At 43.0% G+C, this 25584-nt stretch overlaps 1 protein-coding gene across 3 annotated transcripts in view; it reads right to left on the bottom strand.

The window, feature by feature from the left end:
• LOC112233603 (brefeldin A-inhibited guanine nucleotide-exchange protein 1) overlaps positions 1–25584 on the bottom strand; it is a 105510-nt gene that overhangs the window by 70138 nt on the left and 9788 nt on the right. The gene's annotated exons all lie outside the window — the stretch shown is intronic.

Genomic DNA, 25584 nt, shown 5'->3' with positions numbered 1-25584 from the left:
TATTAATGAATAGTGATGTTGGGAGCCTGCTTATTAATGAATAGTGAGGTAGGGAGCCTGCTTATTAATGAATAGTGAGGTAGGGAGCCTGCTTATTAATGAATAGTGAGGTAGGGATCCTGCTTATTAATGAATAGTGATGTAGGGATCCTGCTTATTAATGAATAGTGAGGTAGGGAGCCTGCTTATTAATGAATAATGATGTAGGGAGCCTGCTTATTAATGAATAGTGATGTAGGGAGCCTGCTTATTAATGAATAGTGAGGTAGGGAGCCTGCTTATTAATGAATAGTGATGTAGGGAGCCTGCTTATTAATGAATAGTGAGGTAGGGAGCCTGCTTATTAATGAATAGTGATGTAGGGAGCCTGCTTATTAATGAATAGTGCATTTAGCTGATTATCTAGCTTCTCTCTCATCCACGGCTCCTTGTAAATGTCTAGGGAGTCACAGTGAAGTGTTGATTAATTCTGTACGTGGGACACACCAGGATGTGGATAAGAACCTCTTAAGACGGCAGGTAGCCTAGCGGTTAAGAGCGTTGGGATACACACACTTGCGTGTGCATGCAAACAAACTCATTAAGAAGTTGGCCTGCAATGAGTATGTGAGTGTGTTTTACAATACACCCTCTTGTGTTTTGGTGTTGGGTAGACATTCCACACTCCAACACACCCAGTCATTGTGACAGTTCTAGACATGCCCTCACCGAGAGGAGTCTGGGTGTTGTGCCACTGTGCTGTGGCACAATTCACTCTGCTATGCACTGAGTGAATGTGGATTTTAGCTCTCTCAACACTGACTCAGGGGGAGTCTAGGAAGTGCTTAAAACATACAGTATAGCAACACTCATCAGAGCCCTCCAAAGAATACTAACCTCTTATTATTAACAAAGGCCACTAAAATAGTGACAGCTCAATTGTTGATATTGCTTACGAGGCTAATTTTTTATTCAAAATCTCCTTGAGGGTCAAGTTAGTGTGCTACAGTACATGCCATTTAATCAGGTGTGGTTTCAGGGCCACTTTACAGTCTAGTACGAGCAGAATAACAGAAGCCGATAACAAGGGCTTTTTAATCACATGCAGAGTCATTAAATCATTATTCACAGTTATTAAATCATTATTTATATTTCCTTTTAAAATCAACTCTTCTACCCTATTTACATACCGGAAAGTATTCAGATCCCTTGATTTTCTCTAACTATTGTTATGTTACAGCCATATTCTAAAATGTATTAAATAAACACTGTTTCCTCAGCAATCTACACACCATATCCCATCATGACAAAGTGAAAACAGATTTCTAAAAATATTTCCAAAAAATAAAAATAATAAAATACTTCATTTACATAAGTATTCAGACCCTTTGCTATGAGACTCAAAATTGAGATCGGGTGCATCCTGTTTCCATTGATTATCCTTCAGATGTCTCTACAACTTGAATAGAGTCCACCCGTGATTCAATTGATTGGACATGATTTGGAAAGACACACACCGGTCTATATAAGATCACACAGTTGACAGTGCATGTCAGAGCAAAAATCAAGCCATGAGGTTAAAGGAATTGTCCGTAGAGCTCAGAGACAGGATTGTGTTGAGGCACAGATCTGAGGAAGGGTACCAAAAAATGTCTGCAGCATTGAAGGTCCCCAAGAACACAGTGGCCTCCATCATTCTTAAATGGAACGAGTTTGGAACCCCCAAGACTCTTCCTAGAGCTGGCCACCTAGCCAAACTGAGCAATCAGGGGAGAAGGGCCTTGGTCAGGGAGGTGACCAAGAACCCAATGGTCACTCTGACAGAACTCCAGAGTTCCTCTGTGGAGATGGGAGAACCTTCCAGAAGGACAACCATCTCTGCAGCACTCCACCAATCAGGTCTTTATGGTAGAGTGGCCAGACGGAAGCCCCTCCTCAGTAAAAGGCACATGACAGCCCAATTGGAGTTTGCCAAAAGGCACATAAAGACTCAGACCATAGGAAACAAGATTCTCTGGTCTGATGAAACCAAGATTGAACTCTTTGGCCTGAATGCCAAGTGTCACATCTGGAGGAAACCTTACACCATCCCTACGGTGAAGCATGGTGGAGGCAGCATCATGCTGTGGGGCTGTTTATCAGCAGCAGGGACTGGGAGACTTGTCAGGATCGAGCCAAAGATGAACGGAGCAAAGTAAAGAGAGATCCTTGATGAAACCTGCTCTAAAGTGCTCAGGACCTCAGACTGGTGTGATGTTTCACCTTCCAACAGGACAACGACCCTAAGCCCACAGCCAAGACAAGGCAGGAGTGGCTTCGGGACAAGTATCTGAATGTCCTTGACTGGCCCAGCCAGAGCCCGGTATTGAACCCGATTGAACATCTATTGAGAGACCTGAAAATATCTGTGCAGCAATGCTCCCCATCCAACCTGACAGAGCTTGAGAGGATCCCAAATAAGGTGTGCCAAGCTTGTAGCGTCATACCCAAGAAGACTCAAGGCTGTAATCACTGCCAAAAGTGTTCAACGAAGTACTGAGTAAAGGGTCTGAATACTTATGTAAATGTGATATTTCATTTTTTATTGTAATTTTTTTTGTGATATTTCATTTTTTATTGTAATTCTAAAAACCTGTTTTGTCATTATGGGATATTGTATGTAGAATAATGAGTAAAATTTTGTTTAAATCAATTTTAGAATTAGGCTGTAACATAACGTAGAAAAAGTCAAGGGGTCTGAATACTATCCAAAAGGCACTGTATATGAACAAGCATATAGGCTAGAGCATGGCTCTATGAATCTTCTTTGTGTCCCTGTAGAACAGATCTGAAAACACCAGTCTGTCTGTACAGAGGGCTGCTGCCTTGATCTGCACTGATCTGAAGACATGTCAGGCTACACCAGTCTGTCTGTATAGAGGGCTGCTGCCTTGATCTGCACTGATCTGAAGACATGTCAGGCTACACCAGTCTGTCTGTATAGAGGGCTGCTGCCTTGATCTGCTTCATCGGTCTGCTCTCTGTGTTGTTCTTTCTCTCCCACTTCTATCTGTCTCTATGACTGGCTATTCTGTGTGTGTGTACTCATGTGTATGAGCATGTGTGTGTGTCTGCCTATGTGTTTGTGCCTGTGTGTGTACGTGCCTGTGTGCACATGTGTGTGTTTTAGTCTACAGGGGCTGTAATGCTCCAGTGAGGCAGTTTTAGTCTACAGGGGCTGTAATGCTCCAGTGAGGCAGTTTTAATCTACGGGGCTGTAAAGCTCCAGTGAGGCAGTTTTAATCTACGGGGGCTGTAAAGCTCCAGTGAGGCAGTTTTAATCTACGGGGCTGTAAAGCTGCACTGATCTGCAGGCAGTTTTAATCTACGGGGCTGTAATGTTCCAGTGAGGCAGTTTTAGTCTATAGGGGCTGTAAAGCTCCAGTGAGGCAGTTTTAGTCTATAGGGGCTGTAAAGCTCCAGTGAGGCAGTTTTAGTCTATAGGGGCTGTAAAGCTCCAGTGAGGCAGTTTTAGTCTACGGGGCTGTAAAGCTGCACTGATCTGCAGGCAGTTTTAATCTACGGGGCTGTAATGTTCCAGTGAGGCAGTTTTAGTCTATAGGGGCTGTAAAGCTCCAGTGAGGCAGTTTTAGTCTACGGGGCTGTAAAGCTCCAGTGAGGCAGTTTTAGTCTACAGGGGCTGTAAAGCTCCAGTGAGGCAGTTTTAGTCTACAGGGGCTGTAAAGCTCCAGTGAGGCAGTTTTAGTCTACGGGGCTGTAAAGCTCCAGTGAGGCAGTTTTAGTCTACATGGTCTGTAAAGCTCCAGTGAGGCAGTTTTAGTCTACAGGGGCTGTAAAGCTCCAGTGAGGCAGTTTTAGTCTACAGGGGCTGTAAAGCTCCAGTGAGGCAGTTTTAGTCTACAAGGGCTGTAAAGCTCCAGTGAGGCAGTTTTAATCTACGGGGGCTGTAAAGCTCCAGTGAGGCAGTTTTAATCTACGGGGCTGTAAAGCTGCACTTATCTGCAGGCAGTTTTAATCTATGGGGCTGTAATGTTCCAGTGAGGCAGTTTTAGTCTATAGGGGCTGTAAAGCTCCAGTGAGGCAGTTTTAGTCTATAGGGGCTGTAAAGCTCCAGTGAGGCAGTTTTAGTCTACAGGGGCTGTAAAGCTCCAGTGAGGCAGTTTTAGTCTATAGGGGCTGTAAAGCTCCAGTGAGGCAGTTTTAGTCTACGGGGCTGTAAAGCTCCAGTGAGGCAGTTTTAGTCTACGGGGCTGTAAAGCTCCAGTGAGGCAGTTTTAGTCTACGGGGCTGTAAAGCTCCAGTGAGGCAGTTTTAGTCTACGGGGCTGTGAACATCCAGTGACGTACAGTACCAGTCAAAAGTTTGGACACACCTACTCATTCAAGGGTTTTTCTTTATTTTTTACTATTTTCTACATTGTAGAATAATAGAAGACATCAACACTATGAAATAATACATATGGAATAATGTAGTAACCAAAAAAGTGTTAAACAAATCAAACTATATTTTATATTTGAGATTCTTCAAAGTAGCCACCCTTTGCCTTGATAGCAGCTTTGCACACAAAGCCTTCCCTATCTCATCTTGGAATATCCAAGGCCTGAGGTCATCTGCCTTTGGCCTAAAAAGCAGGAATTGTGACTTCACCAAAGAAATCAGAAATACAGACATTGTCATCCTACAAGAAACATGGTATAGAAGAGGAGATGGACCCACTGGTTGCTCTCTAGGTTACAGAGAACTGGTAGTCCCATCCACCAAACTACCAGGTGTGAAACAGGGAAGGGACTCCGGGAGAATTGGTATAGAGTAGACCTAACGCAATCTTTTAAATTAATCAAAAACAGGAACATTTTATATTTGGCTAGAAATTCAAAAGGAAATGATCTTAAACAGAAAAAACTCAAATGTTATCATGTGTGCTACCTATATCCCCCCACTAGAATCCCCATACTTTAATGAAGATCGATTTCCCCTTCCAGGATGGAGAAGCGAACATTTCCAGGCCCACGAACATGTACTAGTCTGTGGCGACCTAAATGCCAGAACTGGACAAGAACCTGACACATTCAGCACACAGGGGGACAAACACCTACCTGGAGGTGACAGCATTCCCTCCCCCATATGCTCCCCTAGGCACAACTACGGCAACATAACCAACAAAAACGTGTCACAACTCCTGCAGCTCTGTCACACGCTGGGTATGTACATAGTCAATGGTAGGCTTCGAGGGGACTCCTACGGTAGGTACACCTATTGCTCATCTCTTGGCAGTAGTACTGTAGACTACTTTGTCACTGATCTCAACCCAGAGTCTCTCAGAGCGTTCACAGTCAGCCCACTAACACCCCTATTAGATCACTGCAAAATTCCAGTCTAACTGAACAGAGCAATACTCAATCATGACGCATCAAAGCCAAAGGAACTGAATAATATTAAGAACTGCTATAGATGGAAGGAAAGTAGTGTGGGAACCTACCAAAAAACTATTAGGCAACAACAAAGTCAATCCCTTTTAGACAACTTCCTGTACAAAAGGTTTCACTGTAATAGTGACGGTGTAAACTTGGCAGTAGAAAACCTAAACAGTATATTTGACCTCTTAACTTTCCTATCAAATTGAAACATTTCAAGCAGACAACCTAAGAAAATTAACAACAATGACAAATATTTTGATGAAGAATGCAAAAACCTAAAAGAAATTGAGAAACTTATCCAACCAAAAATATAGAGACCCAGAAAACCTGAGCTTACATCTTCACTATGGTGAATCACAAAAACAATTAGAGGTTGACCAATTAATCGGCATTGCAGATTAATTAGGGCCGATTTCAAGTTTTCATAACAATCTGTAATCTGCATTTTTGGACGCCGATTAAAGACAATTGCATTGCACTCCACGAGAAGACTGCATGGCAGGCTGACCACCTGTTATGCGAGTGCAGCAAGGAGCCAAGGTAAGTTGCTAGCTAGCACTAAACTTATAAAACAAAAAAAAACAATCAATCAATCTTAACATAGTTACTAGTTAACTACACATGGTTGATGATATTGCTAGCTTATCTAGCTTGTCCTGCGTTGTATATAATCAATGCGGTGCCTTTTAATTTATCATCGAATCATAGCCTACTTCGCCAAACGGGTGATGATTTAACAAGCGCATTCGCGAAAAAAGCACTGTTGCACCAATGTGTACCTAACAATAAACATCAATGCCTTTCTTAAAATCAATACACTAGTCTATTTTTGTAAACCTGCATATTTAGTTAATATTGCCTGCTAACATGAATTTCTTTAAACTAGAAAAATTGTGTCACTTCTCTTGCGTTTTGTGCAAGCAGAGTCAGGGTATATGCAGCAGTTTGGGCTGCCTGGCTCGTTACGAACTGTGTGAAGAACATTTCTGTCACAACTTCCGCCGAAGTCAGTCCCTCTCCTTGTTCGGGCGGCGTTCGACGTCACCGGCGTTCTGGCCATCGCCAATCCACTTTTCAGTTTCCATTTGTTTTGTCTTACACACCTTCTTTCATTTCCACAATTACTTGTTCATTATTTAACCCTCTGTTCCCCCATGTTTGTTTGTGAGTAATTGTTTATTGTATTGCGGTCCGTATTTGTGGCCTTGTATTATTACGACGTGTTATATTATTTGAGTAAAATTGCTTTCATTACATCTGCTGTCCTGCGCCTGACTCCTCTCACCAGCTTCACACAGACACATTACAATTTCTTCCTAACAAAGACCGTAATTAATTTGCCAGACTTTTACATAATTATGACATAACATTGAAGGTTGTGCAATGTGACAGCAATATTTAGACTTAGGGATGCCACCCATTAGATAAAATACAGAACGGTTCTGTATTTCACTGAAAGAATAAACGTTTTGTTTTCGAAATGGTAGTTTCCTGATTTGACCATATTAATGACCTAAAGCTCGTATTTCTGTGTGTTATTATATTATAACTAAGTCTATGATTTGATAGCAGTCTGACTGAGCAGTGGTAAGCAGCAGCAGGCTCGTAAGCATTCAATCAAACAGCACTTTCCTGCGTTTGCCAGCAGCTCTTCGCTGTGCTTCAAGCATTGCTCCGTTTATGACTTCAAGCCTATCAACTCCCGAGATTAGGCTGGCAATACTACAGTGCCTATAAGAACTTCCAATAGTCAACGGTATATGAGATACAAATGGTATAGAGATAAATAGTCCTATAACTCCTGTAATAACTACAACCTAAAACTTCTTAACTGGGAATATTAAATACTCATGTTAAAAGGAACCAGCTTTCATATGTTCTCATCTTATGAGAAAGGAACTTAAACTCCAGCACTGTGTTTTTGCATTATTTAAACCAAATTGAAGATGTTTCATTATTTATTTGAGACTAAATTGATTTTATTGATGTACAGTTGAAGTTAACATACACCGTAGCCAAATACATTTAAACTTAGTTTTTCACAATTCCTGACATTTAATCCTAGTAAAAATTCCTGTTTTAGGTCAGTTAGGGTCACCACGTTATTTTAAGAATGTGAAATGTCAAAATAATAGTAGAGGGAATGATTTATTTCAGCTTTTATTTCTTTCATCACATTTCCAGTGGGTCAGAAGTTTACATACACTCAATTAGTATTTGGTAGCATTGCCTTTAAATCATTTAACTTGGGTCAAACTGTTTTGGTAGCCTTCCACAAGCCTCCCTTGTGGGTGAATTTTGGCCCATTCCTCCTGACAGAGCTGGTGTAACTGAGTTAGGTTTGTAGGCCTCCTTGCTCGCACACGCTTTTTCAGTTCTGCCCACAAATGTTCTATAGGATTGAGGTCAGGGCTTTGTGATGGCCACTCCAATACCTTGACTTTGTTGTCCTTAAGCCATTTTGCCACAACTTTGGAAGTATGCTTGGGGTCAGTGTCCATTTGGAAGAACCATTTGCGACCAAGCTTTAACGTCTTGAGATGTTGCTTCAATATATCCACATCATTTTCCTATCTCATGATGCCATCTATTTTGTGAAGTGCACCAGTCCCTCTTGCAGCAAAGCACACCCACAACATGATGCTGCCAGCCCTATGCTTCACGGTTGGGATGGTGTTCTTCAGGCTTGCAAGCCTCCCCCGTTTTCCAAATATAATGATGGACAAAATGGCCAAACAGTTATTTTTTTGTTTCATCAGACCAGAGGACATTTCTCCAAAAAGTACGATCTTTGTCCCCATGTGCAGTTGCAAATTGTAGTCTGGCTTTTTATTGGCGGTTGCTTCTTTATTGGCAGTGGCTTCTTCCGTGCTGAGCGGTCGATATAATGTCGATATAGGACTCGTTTTACTGTGGATATTGATACTTTTGTACCCGTTTCCTCCAGCATCTTCACAAGGTCCTTTGCTGTTGTTCTGGGATTGATTTGCACTTTTCGCACCAAAGTACGTTCATCTCTAGGTTCCTGAGCGGTATGATGACTGCGTGGTCCCATGGTGTTAATACTTGCGTACAACTTTTTGTACAGATGAACATGGTACCTTCAGGTGGTTGGAAATTGCTCCCGAGGATGAACCAGACTTGTGGAGGTCGACAATTTTTGTTCTGGGGTCTTGGCTGATTTCTTTTGATTTTCCCATGATGTCAAGCAAAGAGGCACTGAGTTTGAAGGTAGGCCTTGAAATACATCCACAGGTACACCTCCAATTGACTCAAATGATGTCAATTAGCCTATCAGAAGCTTCTAAAGCCATGACATCATTTTCTGGAATTATCCAAGCTGTTTAAAGGCACAGTCAACTTAGTGTATGTAAACTTCTGACTCACTGGAATTGTGATACAGTGAATTATAAGTGAAATAATCTGTCTGTAAACAATTGTTGGAAAAATTTGTTCTGTTGTGCACAAAGTAGATGTCCTAACCAACTTGCCAAAACTATAGTTTGTTAACAAGAAATTTGTGGAGTGGTTGACAAATGAGTTTTAATGACTCCAACCTAAGTGTTTGTAAACTTCCAACTTCAACTGTATGTTTATTCCTTTTCCCTTTTGTACTTGAACTATATTGCACATTACAACACTGTATATAGACATAACATGACATTTGAAATGTCTTTATTCTTTTGGAACTTCTGTGAGTGTAATGTTTACTGTTAATTTTGTATTGTTTATTTCACATTGGTTTATTATCTATTTCACTTGCTTTGGCAATGTAAACATGTTTCCCATGCCAATGAAGCCCTTGAATTGAAATTGAATTAAGAAGAGAGAGAGAGAAAGAGAGAGAGAGGAGAGAGAGAGAGGCAGAGAGGGAGGAGAGAGAGAGAAAGAGAGAGGCGGAGAGAGAGAGAGAGGAGAGAGGAGAGCAAGAGAGAAAGAGAGAGAGAGAGTGTGAGGGGGAGAAGGGGTGAAGGAGAGCGAGAGAGAGAGTGTGAGGGGGAGAAGGGGTGAAGGAGAGCGAGAGAGAGAGAGAAAGTGTGAGGGGGAGAAGGGGTGAAGGAGAGCGAGAGAGAGAGAGTGTGAGGAGGGAGAAGGGGTGAAGGAGAGCGAGAGAGAGAGAGAGAGAGAGAGAGAGTGTGGGGGGGGAGAAGGGGTGAAGGAGAGCGAGAGAGAGAGAGTGAGGGGGAGAAGGGGTGAAGGAGAGCGAGAGAGAGAGAGTGTGAGGGGGAGAAGGGGTGAAGGAGAGCGAGAGAGAGAGAGTGAGGGGGGGGAGAAGGGGTGAAGGAGAGCGAGAGAGAGAGAGAGAGTGTGAGGGGGAGAAGGGGTGAAGGAGAGCGAGAGAGAGAGAGTGTGAGGGGGAGAAGGGGTGAAGGAGAGCAAGAGAGAGAGAGTGTGAGGGGGAGAAGGGGTGAAGGAGAGCGAGAGAGAGAGTGTGAGGGGGAGGAGGGGTGAAGGAGACCGATAGAGAAAGAGTTCCATAACGTTCTGTTCAAGAGCAGCTGAACTCGTAACACATTCTTGTGTGGATCAAGACAAGCAGACGTCCATATATCTGACCTCTGGACCTCACTGAATAGCCCATAACCTGCTAGAGCCTGACACATACATATTTCATATGGACAAGCCTACAGATTTGTTCTGCCTCAAAACATATTACCCGCAGCCATCCAATCCCACAAACCTAGATGCATTCTTTCCTTGGCTAGATCCCAAACACAAACAGAGAGCAGGGTAGTATTATTTCAAACCAGTGTTTCTCATTCAAGTGTGCACCTTTTGGTTCCAGCCCAGCACATACACCCCCAGGAATGGATTGCGCAGTCACCACCCATTGCAACATCAGAACACAGGTGTCTGCTGAAAGACCTTTGTAATATAGCAGTGTTAACTCAGTCCTGGCTGGGAGAGTTGTGAAGATGAAACCGAGGCTCTGTGCTACTGTGACTGTTCAGACAACATGTCCACTGCATAGCTTTTTACTGCTTCATAAAGTCTGATTCAAATACAAGAGAGTGTAAAGAGCCATAAGAACGTAGTGATATTAATTCAATAGGTATACTTCGGCCCTGTATTGGCTAATCTCTTTAGGCATACTTCAGCCCTGTATTGCCTAATCTCTTGGGCATACTTCGGCCCTGTATTGGCTAATCTCTTGGGCATACTTCGGCCCTGTATTGGCTAATCCTTTAGGCATATATTGAGTTGTTAAAACCAAGGCACACAGAAAGTGTTAGATTGGAACGTTGGGGTATGTTATCTACACTGTGAGCTACATCAGGTAATTAGTTGAATGTGTAGGTAGTGTTTATGAATAATTGTCACCAGTTGTGTTGAGTGCTGAAACCATGGCAACGCTAAGAGTTAACCAGCGCCCTTAGTGAGACAGATAGACAGAGTAATATCCTGGATACCCCAGGAAGATTTTATTGATGTGAAACTGGATCCCCAATTTGGTGTCTATCCCTCCCAAATAACACCATTCAACTGAGACACACACACACACACACACACACACACACACACACACACACACACACACACACACACACACACACACACACACACACACACACACACACACACACACACACACACACACACACACACACACACACACACACACACACACACACATTTAAATCCCATTTTCACCAAGTGAACCATGATAGCACTTTTGTCTCCCAATGCTGTTAGGAATACAGTCAATGTTATGTGACTAACTTCACCTCTTGTTTCCCGTCTCTCTGCTCTATAATTCACCATCCCTTCCACAAGTCACCGAGTCCCAACATTCACCAAGCAGCACTATAAACAACACATTAGAAGTCATAATTATCAAATTCATCCTGTACTGTCGGTGTTCTGGTCTGCTGTAGTAGTTCTGCTGAGAGCTGGCCTTGACAGGCCTTGTGTTAACTGTGTTTGGGTGTTCTGGATGTTCTGGGTTTGAGTCTAATCAAAGGGCATAAACAACACTGACTAGCATGCTTCCCCACCAGTAGCCTCTCAATCACACATGACAATGCTGATGCCCATCTGAGTGAGTGCTTAATGTAATTGAAGAATCCATAGACTCTAACCACTTCTGGGAAAATTGGAACCCACTAAACAAACCACAACACGAAGAGTTATCTATCCAAAACGTAGAATTATGGATAAACCACTTCTCTAATCTCTTTTGGTTCTATAACAAAGAACAAACAGCAAAAACATATACATGATCAAATACAAATCTAACAATCAACTATTAAAGACTACCAGAACCCACTGGATTCTCCAATTAAATTGAAGAAAGGGCCTATGGTGTTGATGGTATCCTAAATTAAATTATAAAATATACAGACCACAAATTCCAATTGGCTATACTTAAACTCTTTAACATCATCCTCAACTCTGGCATCTTCCCCAATATTTAGAACCAAGGACTGATCACCCCAATAACTACCATACGTTATGAGTCAACAGCAACCTTGGGACAATCCTCTGCATTATAATTAACAGCAGACTCGTACATTTCCTCAGTGAAAACAATGTACTGAGCAAATGTCAAATTGGCTTTTTACCAAATTACCGCATATGACAGACCACATACTCACCCTGCACACCCTAATTAACAAAAAAACAAACCAAAACAAAGACAAAGTCTTCTCATGCTTTGTTTATTTCAAAAAAGTGGTTTGACTCAATTTGGCATGAGGGTCTGCTATACAAATTCAAATGAGACTAGGTCACATTTAAAAAATTTCAATCCTGTTATTTCCAGATGTGAATAAAAATATAAACGTTATAAACTTTGCACTAGTGTGAACCAATCCCTTTAGTAAACTTTAAAATGTCAGCCCAGGCCCCAGCCCTGCAGTCATCTCTACTCTTTCCATGCTATCTAAGTATGTGTGAGGTTTGGCTGTGTAGCCGCGTTGTCCCCCGTGTCCTAGAACAGCCATCCTCATATACAGAATGCCAGTGTGAAGGGGGTTGATAACTCCCTGACCCCCCTGGACTCCAGTCTCACTGCCTAGCTGCACTAGAAGGAAGGCGATTGGATGAGAGAGGGCTATAGGAGATTTATTCATACCAAAAACACAGGAACATACACCCACAATGACAAAATCAGACACAGATACAGACACAGACACACAAATACAAGGCTAACAGAAACGCATTCACACACAAGTCATGTACTTCCCATCTGAAAACTGATACTACTCACCTACAAAACACCAATGGAGAAACAGAACACTTCCTGAAATTCATAAACAACATCCAACCCATCAGTCTCCACTGACACATAATATTCTTTAGGTAATGGTAATGCCCTGGCCAGAGCCCAGCTAACAGCTACTGTGCTACCGGCCAGATCCTCATTCTGCTAAGGATAGTGGATTTGTTTACATTGAATTACGAGTGGGCCAACCAGCAAACCCTCCATTTCTCTCTCTGATAGACCACAACAACACAAACACTGAAACATGGATGAGAAGGTGACAGAAAGGTTGCTCTGCTCAGTAAAGTAACCCTACTTCCCCTGACCTGAAAGTACAACCACTTCATAAACAAACTGTTAAGGACGCTATGTTCATACTGTACCTTCTGTCTTTCTGTTGAAAGAAACGCTGGATCTGAGCCCATGACAGAAGCACCTCAGTACAGACCACTATGATGCAACCCACAGCAATTGGAGTACAGTCAGCACACATCAAGAACACAGAAACGCTGTCAGACAGCTGTGAGACTAACATGACTGTGCGTACGACAGAGACAGACACACAGACAGCGAGTGAGAAAAATACTTGAAATCAGTTATAGAACCCACTGCTCTTTATGGTTGTGAGGTCTGAGGTCCGCTCACCAACCAAGAATTCACAAAATGGGACAAACACCAAATTGAGACACTGCATGCAGAATTCTGCAAAAATATGCTCTGTGTACAATGTAAAACACCAAATAACGCATTCAGAGAAAGAATTATGCCGATACCCGCTAATTATCATAATCCAGAAAAGAGCCATTAAATTCTACAACCACCTAAAAGGAAGAGATTCCCAAACCTTCCATAACAAAGCCAACACCTACAGAGAGATGAACATAGAGAAAAGTCCCCTAAGCTCGCTGTCCTGGGGCTCTCTTCACAAACAGACATATTCCACAGAGCCCCAGGACAGCAACACAATTAGACCTAACCAAATCATGAGAAATCAAAAAGATAATTCTTTCCAATGTGTCAAGTAATTAACAAAAAAACAGAGCAAACTAGAATGCTATTTGGCCCTAAACAGAGAATACAGAGTGGCAGAATACCTGACCACTGTGACTGACTCAAACTTAAGGAAAGCTTTGACTATGTACAGACTTGGTGAGCATAGCCTTGCTATTGAGAAAGGCCGCGGTATGCAGACCTGGATCTCAAGAGAAGACAGGCTATGTGCTCACTGCCCACAAAATGAGGTGGAAACTGAGCTGCACTTCCTAACCTCCTGCCCAATGTATGACCATATTAGAGACACATATTTCCCTCAGATTACACAGATCCACAAAGAATTCAAAAACAAACCCAATTTTGATAACCTCCCATATCTACTGGGTGAAATTCCACAGTGGCAATATTTGTGACCTGTTCCCACAAGAAAAGGGCAACTAATGAAGAACAAACACCTTTGTTAATACAACCCATATTTATGTTGATTTATTTTCCATTTTGTACTTTTAACTACTTGCACATTTTTACAACACTGTATATAGACATAATGACATTTGAAATGTCTTTATTCTTTTGGAACTACTGTGAGTGAAATGTTTACTGTACATTTTGCATTGTTTATTTCACATTGGTTTATTATCTATTTCACTTGCTTTGGCAATGTAAACATGTTTCCCATGACAATAAAGCCCTTGAATTGAAATTGAATTAAGAAGAGAGAGAGAAAGAGAGAGAGAGAGGCAGAGAGGGAGGAGAGAGAGAGAAAGAGAGAGGCGGAGAGAGAGAGAGATGTATGCCCAGAGAATCACAACAAGCCTTCTTCAGATGACAGGCTCGTCACTTCACTGAGACTCAGAACTATGGGATGGCTTCTTGATAATACTGGATTGGATGTTTGATACAACAACTGCCCGACAATAGGGGGCTGGCCAGTGGCCACTGAGACAGACTAAGAAACAAAACCTGTTGCCAACTGAAAGCTGCTCCCTTCTAATGATTACCAAAGACTGCTGATTCACAAGAAACTCAGGCAAAAACAAAGAAAGTCCTCATCAATCCTCCTTTCGTCAATGGGTATTAAATGCCCTTAGTATTGGGAGGTTTATCTGGGAGCAAGCACACACACACTAGGGATGCACGATATAAATCGGTGAACATATTGGAATCGGAAGATATTAGCTAAAAATGCCAACATCGGTATCAGCCCGATGTCTTGTTTAACACCGATGTGCAAAACACATGTCAAAGCTAACATGCATACGGTGGGGCAAAAAAGTATTTAGTCAGCCACCAATTGTGCAAGTTCTCCCACTTAAAAAGATGAGAGAGGCCTGTAATTTCATCATAGGTACACTTCAACTATGACAGACAAAATGAGAAAAAAAAATCCAGAAAATCACATTGTAGGATTTTTAATGAATTTATTTGCAAATTATGGTGGAAAATAAGTATTTGGTCACCTACAAACAAGCAAGATTTCTGGCTCTCACAGACCTGTAACTTCTTCTTTAAGAGGCTCCTCTGTCCTCCACTCGTTACCTGTATTAATGGCACCTGTTTGAACTTGTTATCAGTATAAAAGACACCTGTCCACAACCTCAAACAGTCACACTCCAAACTCCATTATGGCCAAGACCAAAGAGCTGTCAAAGGACACCAGAAACAAAATTGTAGACCTGCACCAGGCTGGGAAGACTGAATCTGCAATAGGTAAGCAGCTTGGTTTGAAGAAATCAACTGTGGGAGCAATTATTAGGAAATGGAAGACATACAAGACCACTGATAATCTCCCTCGATCTGGGGCTCCATGCAAGATCTCACCCCATGGGGTTAAAATGATCACAAGAACGGTGAGCAAAAATCCCAGAACCACACGGGGGAACCTAGTGAATGACCTGCAGAGAGCTGGGACCAAAGTAAAAAAGCCTACCATCAGTAACACACTACGCCGCCAGGGACTCAAATCCTGCAGTGCCAGACGTGTCCCCCTGCTTAAGCCAGTACATGTCCAGGCCAGTCTGAAGTTTGCTAGAAAGCATTTGGATGATCCAGAAGAAGATTGGGAGAATGTCATATGGTCAGATGAAACCAAAATATAACTTTTTGGTAAAAACTCAACTCGTTGTGTTTGGAGGACAAAGAATGCTGAGTTGCATCCAAAGAACACCATACCTACTGTGAAGCATGGGGGTGGAAACTTCATGCTTTGGGGCTGTTTTTCTGCAAAGGGACCAGGACGACTGATCCGTGTAAAGGAAAGAATGAATGGGGCCATGTATCGTGAGATTTTGAGTGAAAACCTCCTTCCATCAGCAAGGGCATTGAAGATGAAATGGGGCTGGGTCTTTCAGCATGACAATGATCCCAAACACACCGCCCGGGCAACGAAGGAGTGGCTTCGTAAGAAGCATTTCAAGGTCCTGGAGTGGCCTAGCCAGTCTCCAGATCTCAACCCCATAGAAAATCTTTGGAGGGAGTTGAAAGTCCGTGTTGCCCAGCAACAGCCCCAAAACATCACTGCTCTAGAAGAGATCTGCATGGAGGAATGGGCCAAAATACCAGCAACAGTGTGTGAAAACCTTTGTGAAGATCTATAGAAAACGTTTGACCTCTGTCATTGCCAACAAAGGGTATATAACAAAGTATTGAGATAAATAAGTATTTGGTCAATAACAAAAGTTTATTTTCCACCATATTTTGCAAATAAATTCATTAAAAAATCCCACAATGTGATTTTCTGGATTTTTTTTCCTCATTTTGTCTTTTTGTCTGTCATAGTTGAAGTGTACCTATGATGAAAATTACAGGCCTCTCTCATCTTTTTATGTGGGAGAACATCCACAATTGGTGGCTGACTAAATACTTTTTTGCCCCACTGTACCTATATAAATTGTTTTCTTTTGTTGATTTTATATAACAACATTCCAACCTCGTTTAGCATGAGCTATTCAATTAGGGCATAATTCTACTATTTGTATTCATTTGCATCACTGTCAATGACATATTTTATTTTCAAGGCTAACCGCAAAGTCCACTATTGTGGCTAATCCTTATTATGGCTAGCTTCACATAGATGGGTCCCACCACCATTAATCAAATAAGAACTCTTATAAATTAGGGTTATTTAAGATGATGACACCTAGCTATATAGTTAGCTAGCTAAATATAGCTACTGAAACACATGTCGTTTTGCTATGTTTTTGGCGAAGAACATTAATAGGATCCATGAGCTAGCTGGCGAGACAACTTTACCAGCATCATAGCATACGTATCAATGAATCATTGTGACATGACATACGAGTGATAGTGTACTCCATGTGTCATGACTAGGTAAAAAATGTATGAATGTGTTCAAATATTATGTAAGGTGCAGTCATATTCAGGTCCTGATTGGTCAACAAGCTTATTTGACACATCAAATAGTGTTATTTGACACGCAAAGACCCAAACGCCATTCCATAGAAATCCTGGTTGAGAATGAAACGACTGAACGAATGAACAACAAAACAGCACAGCAAGTAAGTGACAGAAATAGGTTTTGATTATGTTTTACTGGTAATGGGGACATACGTAAATGCCAACAAAATAACTTTTTGGTCAGTGTGGTGTGGTGTGTGTAACCTTTATTTAACTAGGCAATTCTTATTTAGAATGACGGCCTAACCCGGCCAAACCCGGACGACGCTGGGCCAATTGTGCGCCGCCGTATGCGACTCGCAATCACAGCTGGATGTGATACAACCTGGATTCGAACCAGGGACTGTAGTGACACCTCTTGCACTGAGAAGCAGTGCCTTAACAGACACACATGGATGCAGCGATCTAACTATTTCACTGTACTAGAATGCTTAAAAGGTCGCTAAAATCGGTATCGCTATTGATTTTTTTTGGCAAGGAAAATATCGGATATCGGTCTCGGACAAAAATGTCATATCGTTGCATCACTAACACGCACACACACACTTTTTGTACAGATGAGCGGCACAGTTTGATGATGCGTACAGGATGGTAAACAGTGATGCCACGGCTGGAAGGCTGACTACTTCACCTGGACAAAGACTCCTGCTGACTCAAGCGGTTTGATCAATACTACTAATTCAATAAGCACCCCCTGCTCTGGCAGAGAGATGCACACACACTGCAGAGCGTCGCGTTAGAAATGGAGGAAAGACTAAGAGTACAATAACAATAACAACCTCATTCAGCCACCGCCGTGCTCATAGCTTCCTCATGGTGAGTGACTAGGAGTACAATAACAATAACAACCTAGCCTCATTCAGCAGCCACCGCCGTGCTCATAGCTTCCTCATGGTGAGTGACTAGGAGTACAATAACAATAACAACCTAGCCTCATTCAGCAGCCACCGCCGTGCTCATAGCTTCCTCATGGTGAGTGACTAGGAGTACAATAACAATAACAACCTCATTCAGCCACCGCCGTGCTCATAGCTTCCTCATGGTGAGTGACTAGGAGTACAATAACAATAACAACCTCATTCAGCCACCGCCGTGCTCATAGCTTCCTCATGGTGAGTGACTAGGAGTACAATAACAATAACAACCTCATTCAGCCACCGCCGTGCTCATAGCTTCCTCATGGTGAGTGACTAGGAGTACAATAACAATAACAACCTCATTCAGCCACCGCCGTGCTCATAGCTTCCTCATGGTGAGTGACTAGGAGTACAATAACAATAACAACCTCATTCAGCCACCGCCGTGCATAGCTTCCTCATGGTGAGTGACTAGCAATAACAATAACAACCTCATTCAGCCACCGCCGTGCTCATAGCTTCCTCATGGTGAGTGACTAGGAGTACAATAACAATAACAACCTAGCCTCATTCAGCAGCCACCGCCGTGCTCATAGCTTCCTCATGGTGAGTGACTAGGAGTACAATAACAATAACAACCTAGCCTCATTCAGCAGCCACTGCTGTGCTATGGCTTCCTCATGGTGAGTGACTAGGAGTACAATAACAATAACAACCTAGCCTCATTCAGCAGCCACTGCTGTGCTCATAGCTTCCTCACGGTGAGCGTACATGATAAGAAGTCACTAGGGGAGTGGGACTGAAAGGTGAGGGGAGTTTTCAGTGCGACATGTTTTACCTTCTCTGTGAGGAGCTGCTCTGCAGAAAGGCCTTGTGTAAGATCAGAGGGAAGAGAGGGGGAAGATGGCAGGAGGAGAAGGGGAAGATTGCAGGAGGAGAAGGGGAAGACGGCAGGAGGAGAAGGGGAAGACGGCAGGAGGAGAAGGGGAAGACGGCAGGAGGAGAAGGGGAAGACGGCAGGAGGAGAGGGGGAAGACGGCAGGAGGAGAGGGGGAAGGAAGGAAATTGGTCAATGGTCAGACACCATAGACAGATGAGGACACAGAAAGACTGCAGACTGTTTTCTCATGCTCTACGTGTCACACACACACACACACACACACACACACACGCTGTGTGGGTCAATCTCATTCTCCGGTTCGGTCACCTGAGCTGTGTGGGTCAATCTCATTCTCCGGTTCGGTCACCTGAGCTGTGTGGGTCAATCTCATTCTCCGGTTCGGTCACCTGAGCTGTGTGGGTCAATCTCATTCTCCGGTTCGGTCACCTGAGCTGTGTGGGTCAATCTCATTCTCCGGTTCAGTCACCTGAGCTGTGTGGGTGAGCATCCCGTCTCCTGCAGTCAGTGGCATTTCCACATCAAAGGCATTCCACCCATCTGAATCTAGCATGGATCCAATACCGATTGAAACGCCTTAGACACGGCACCCCTGTGTGTGTGTGTGTGTGTGTGTGTGTGTGTGTGTGTGTGTGTGTGTGTGTGTGTGTGTGTGTGTGTGTGTGTGTGTGTGTGTGTGTGTTCTGTCTCAGGGGAAGTGTGTGAGATTTGAAAAGTTCCTTTCTTTTTAGACACGACATCTCAGCCACAATGTAGCACAACAGCCTTGGGCTGCTGAGACACAGTCAGCCACACACTTTGTTATCAAGGGAAGATATTACATTTCAAATGCCACCGATTTTCAAGATGACAGTCCCTTCAATGATCCTGAACTGCCTGTGTGCATCTCTTTCTATGTGGCCTACATTCTTAAGGAAATCAGAAAGGCAGTGGTGAGGTTATCATGCAGACCAGTCTCTCTCAGTTGCTCTCACACCATGAAGATTAACATTAGGACCAGGGTTGATTAATCTGATCCAGGGTATGTGTGTAGGTGTCAACCTCCAATTCAATCTCTCTCCAGAGCATTGGTAAACAGGGGGCAGCTGTTGCTGCCATAGCGAGCCAGGGGAAAATCTGCCCATATGGGATTTCCACTATGCTGGGTGGAAGGAAAGGTTGCACTGCAGTAATTACATTTGGAGAGGAGAGGAGTGGAGAGGAAGAAGGAAACACTGGCTGCCAGAGGTTGTCTGGACGACCTGGTGTGTGTGTGGGCCCATTAGACCGCGGACTCCAGCCTGCCTACTCACCCAGACCTGAAGCCCCTGTCTAATCATGCTGGGAATCACTACACTGACTGAAGCTTGATTTCTGCTCCACCAGGGCATGATTATTAATTACACAGTTATTGGGGTCTTTCTTTTACAAGAATCCATGTGAAATATTTATGCAATGTAAATACAGATTGGTGATTCTGCAATATTCCCCCCAAATTCAATGCATTGCAATTTACTCTAGTGGAGTCGATTTATTGTACTGGACTACATATGAAATACACGTTTACAGTTGAAGTCGGAAAACTTGTTTTTCAACCACTCCACAAATTTCTTGTTAACCAACTATAGTTTTGGCAAGTTGGTTAGGACATCTACTTTGTGCACGACACAAGTAATTTTTCCAACAATTGTTTACAGACAGATTATTTCACTTATAATTCACTGTATAACAATTCCAGTGGGTCAAAAATGTACATACACTAAGTTGACTGTGCCTTTTAACTGTGCCAGAAAATGATGTCATGGCTTCAGAAGCTAAATTGACATCATTTGTGTCAATTGGAGGTCTACCTGTGGATGTATTTTAAGGCCTACCTTCAAACTCAGTGCCTCTTTGCTTGACATGAAATGAAAAGAAATTAGCCAAGACCTCAGAACAAAAATTGTAGACCTCCACAAGTCTGGTTCATCCTTGGGAGCAATTTACAAATGCCTGAAGGTACCACGTTCATCTGTACAAACAATAGTACGCAAGTATAAACTCCATGGGACCACGCAGCCGTCCAACAGCTCAGGAAGGAGACACGTTCTGTCTCCTAGAGATGAACGTACTTTGGTGCGAAAAGTGCAAATCAAACCCAGAACAGCAGCAAAGGACCTTGTGAAGATACTGGAGGAAACCGGTACAAAAGTAAAACGAGTCCTATATCGGCACAACTTGAAAGGCCGCTCAGCAAGGCAGAAGCCACTGCGCCAAAACTGCCATAAAAAAGCCAGACTATGGTTTGCAACTGCACATGGGGACAAAGATCGTACTTTTTGGAGAAATGTTCTCTGGTCTGATTAAACAAAAATAGAACTGTTTGGTCATAATGACCATCGTTATGTTTGGAGGAAAAAGGAGATGCTTGCAAGCCGAAGAACAACATCCCAACCGTGAAGTAGGGGGTGGCAGCATCATGTTGTGGGGGTGCTTCTCCTGCATGAGAGACTGGTGCACTTCACAAAATAGATGGCATCATGAAGGAGGGAAATTACGTGGATATATTGAAGCAACATCTCAAGTTGTTAAAGCTTGGTCGCAAATGGGTCTTCCAAATGGACAATGACCCCAAGCATACTTCCAAAGTTGTGGCAAAATAGCTTAAGGACAACAAAGTCAAGGTATTGGAGTGGCCGTCACAAAGCCCTGACCTCAATCCTATAGAAAATTTGTGGGCAGAACTGAAAAAGCTTGTGCAAGCAAGGAGGCCTACAAACCTGACTCAGTTACGCCTGCAACTTCTGACCCACTGGGAACATGATGAAAGAAATAAAAGCTCAAATAAATCATTCTCTCTACTATTATTCTGACATTTCACATTCTTAAAATAAAGAGGTGATCCTAACTGAACTAAGACAATTAATTTTTAAAGCGATTAAATGTTAGGAATTGAAAAACAGAGTTTAAATGTATTTGGCTAAGGTGTATGTAAACTGCCGACTTCAACTGTACACTACACATATGATATTCAAGTATATATACACTACACATATTATATACAAGTACATATATACACACACACAGACACACACACAATATATACAGTGGGGAGAACAAGTATTTGATAACCTGCAAAATCGGCAGTGTTTCCCACTTACAAAGCATGTAGAGGTCTGTAATTTTTATCATAGGTACAACTTCAACTGTGAGAGACGGAATCTAAAACAAAAATCCAGAAAATCACATTGTATGATTTTTAAGTAATTAATTTGCATTTTATTGCAAGACATAAGTATTTGATCACCTACCAACCAGTAAGAATTCCGGCTCTCACAGACCTGTTACTTTTTCTTTAAGAAGCCCTCCTGTTCTCCACTCATTACCTGTATTAACTGCACCTGTTTGAACTCGTTACCTGTATAAAGACACTTGTCCACACACTCAATCAAACAGACTCCAACCTCTCCACAAAGGCCAAGACCAGAGAGCTGTGTAAGGACATCAGGGATAAAATTGTAGACCTGCACAAGGCTGGGATGGGCTACAGGACAATAGGCAAGCAGCTTGGTGAGAAGGCAACAACTGTTGGCGCAATTATTAGAAAATGGAAGAAGTTCAAGATGACGGTCAATCACCCTCGGTCTGGGGCTCCATGCAAGATCCCACCTCATGGGGCATCAATGATCATGAGGAAGGTGAGGGATCAGCCCAGAACTACACGGCAGGACCTGGTCAATGACCTGAAGAGAGCTGGGACCACAGTCTCAAAGAAAACCATTAGTAACACACTACGCCGTCATGGATTAAAATCCTGCAGCGCACGCAAGGTCCCCCTGCTCAAGCCAGCACATGTCCAGGCCCGTCTGAAGTTTGCCAAGGACCATCTGGATGATCCAGAGGAGGAATGGGAGAAGGTCATGTGGTCTGATGTGACAAAAATAGAGATTTTTGGTCTAAACTCCACTCGCTGTGTTTAGAGGAAAAAGAAGGATGCGTACAACACCAAGAACACCGTCCCAACCGTGAAGCATGGAGGTGGAAACATTCTTTGGGGATGCTTTTCTGCAAAGGGGACAGGACGACTGCACCGTATTGAGGGGAGGATGGATGGGGCCATGTATCGCGAGATCTTGGCCAACAACCTCCTTCCATCAGTAAGAGCATTGAAGATGGGTCGTGGCTGGGTCTTCCAGCATGACAACGACCCGAAACACACAGCCAGGGCAACTAAGGAGTAGCTCCGCAAGAAGCATCTCAAGGTCCTGGAGTGGCCTAGCCAGTCTCCAGACCTGAACCCAATAGAACATCTTTGGAGGAAGCTGAAAGTCCATATTGCCCAGTGACAGCCCCAAAACCTGAAGGATCTGGAGAAGTTCTGTATGGAGGAGTGGGCCAAAATCCCTGCTGCAGTGTGTGCTAAGAACTACAGGAAACGTATGATCTCTGTAATTGCAAACAAAGGTTTCTGTACCAAATATTAAGTTTGCTTTTCTGTTGTATCAAATACTTATGTCTTGCAATAAAATGCAAATTAATTACTTAAAAATCATAGAATGTGATTTTCTGGATTTTTGTTTTAGATTTCGTCTCTCACAGTTGAAGTGTACCTATGATAAAAATTACAGACCTCTACATGCTTTGTAAGTAGGAAAACCTGAAAAATCGGCAGTGTATCAAATACTTGTTCTCCCCACTGTACAAACACAAACACACAGAGTAGTAGATCAGCTAGAAACAGTTTGATGCTAGAAACAACAAACATGTTGACTGAGAGAAAGAGTAGCTCTTGTAGCATAGCCCTGACATCATGCAGATGCAATGCTATTAAGAAATCCACCATTCAATAACACCAGCCACGGTAATATCCTACCCTCCCCCCATTCTGAGGCATGGACTGTGGAGATGAATAGCTAGGCAATGGTGTGTGTGTGGGGCCCTCCCTCCCTCCCTCCTCCCTGTACACAGCACCACAGCACACTCTCCCATGAAGACTCATTCTGCCAAAGTGCCCTCCCTCATCAACCCTGCACTCCTTCAACCTGCTGACCATGGGGCCCAGGCTGGCATGGCATCCCTCGCTCTCTTTCTCAATCCTTGTTTTCTCTATCTCCCTCTCTCCATGTCTCCATCAATCAGTCCCTCCCTCCCTGATGCTCCTCTCTGTCCATCTCTTCAGTCAGGGTGATGTATGGTAACTCGCTAGCTTTGTATTAGCCAGCCTCAGATGCACACAGATGGCAGGATCTGCTAAATATGAGCGTCGTAACTCTTCCTACACCCTATAAGGAGGAGGAAGAGGAGGAGAATATTACCTCCGTTCCTCTCAGCTGTTTGTTAGCTGGTCAAATAAAATGTATTCATCTCCTGTCCTTCGATTGAATGAGCCGTTAGCATGGATCACTCAGGTATTATGGATGTTTGGGGTATCAGTGTAACAAAATATATCGGCTTGTGCGATAGAGAAAACCCCCACATTGAGGTACAGTACAGTATTAGCTTATTTTGCTCTTAACTTGGTTCTTTCTAGAGAAAAGTGTTAGTTCATGTAATTTTCAGGTCCGGTTTGGGCTGTATGAGAGTGAATTTCTCCCTGCTGACGATGTGTGTAGCAGTGAACCTGCTGGTTTAGAGCTGAGCTGAGCTAAGCTGCCTGTTTGCACACAGCCTGGTGGAGCCGAGACAGGAGGGCACCATGGGGTCTGCTCTCAAACTACTAGTCTGTCTGTGGCACAATTCAAGGAATATTCATCTATTATCTGCCTATATCAACAGTAAGAAAAAGAGATAGAAACCAATAGAAAAAGAAAAAGAGAGCTCCTCTCCTCAGTCTCCTCTCCTCTCCCCTCTTTTCTCCTCCCCTGCTCTTCTCCTCAGTCTCTCCCCCCCCCCATCCCCTTCTCTCCTCTTCCATGTCCTCTCCTCATTCTCCTCTAGCCCAGGACCCAGCTTATGCTCCTCACTGATGGAGAGCCAGCGAGCAAACCAAATTAAACTCACCACATTCACACTAAACAATAATACCCTGCAGCAAGCCAGGCTTGGCCAGACTCTATTACCCAACACACACACACACACACACACACACACACACAGGCCCACACTTATGTCCATGTGTTCCAAGTTTTGAACAATTTACTGTATCCTTATTTTAAATTGCAGCAAAAAAAAAATAACAGCGCACACACAGACACACCGATCTGTCCATTTCCTGAGAAACAGCCTGAGGAGAGCAAATCTATTGCTGTGAATATTTCCAAAAGTCTCAACGTAATGGGAACATAAGAGATGGCTGAAGGCTGCTGTCTCCTCATTCATTTGCTCTCTTTCATCCACAGTGATGCTCTGGCAGCTCTAGCACCGGCTCTCTGGTGTCTCAGCTTCACACAGCTAGGTTTTCTAAATATGTCTGGCTAGGCGTAAACCACTTGGTTATTGAATTTCTGTTCCTTAATGTTGGGAATATGATGAAAAATATCCAGGTTACTAATTGAATACATAGCCTTAGCCTATGAACCACCATGCAGTATTTGATGGTGCTAACTAAGTAGAATTCACAATAATAGATTGCTGAAAGCTAATAGGAACAATTTGATCACTTAGGCTAAATACTTGTTACTCTAAACCCCATAGCTTTTATCCACTTAATGACTCCTTCATGACATAATGAAGGTAACAGAAAGTATCCCAATGAGGATCTGGTATAGTTGGTATAACCAGTTGTAAGGCCTATGTATCATTTGTGCACTATGGAGCAACTCTCTACCCCTTTGTTTTGAGCGAGAGTGAGACTGCAGTGTTTACTGGTCAATAGGGAGTCACATTAAAAAGCGTAACAAATTGGACCCATTATTGGGAGAG

This window comes from Oncorhynchus tshawytscha, linkage group LG29, assembly GCF_018296145.1.
Source record: "Oncorhynchus tshawytscha isolate Ot180627B linkage group LG29, Otsh_v2.0, whole genome shotgun sequence".
In the NCBI taxonomy this organism is placed as follows: Eukaryota; Metazoa; Chordata; class Actinopteri; order Salmoniformes; family Salmonidae; genus Oncorhynchus; species Oncorhynchus tshawytscha.
Note: the sequence above shows the minus strand (reverse complement) of the source record. Positions and strands in the feature narration are given on the sequence as shown.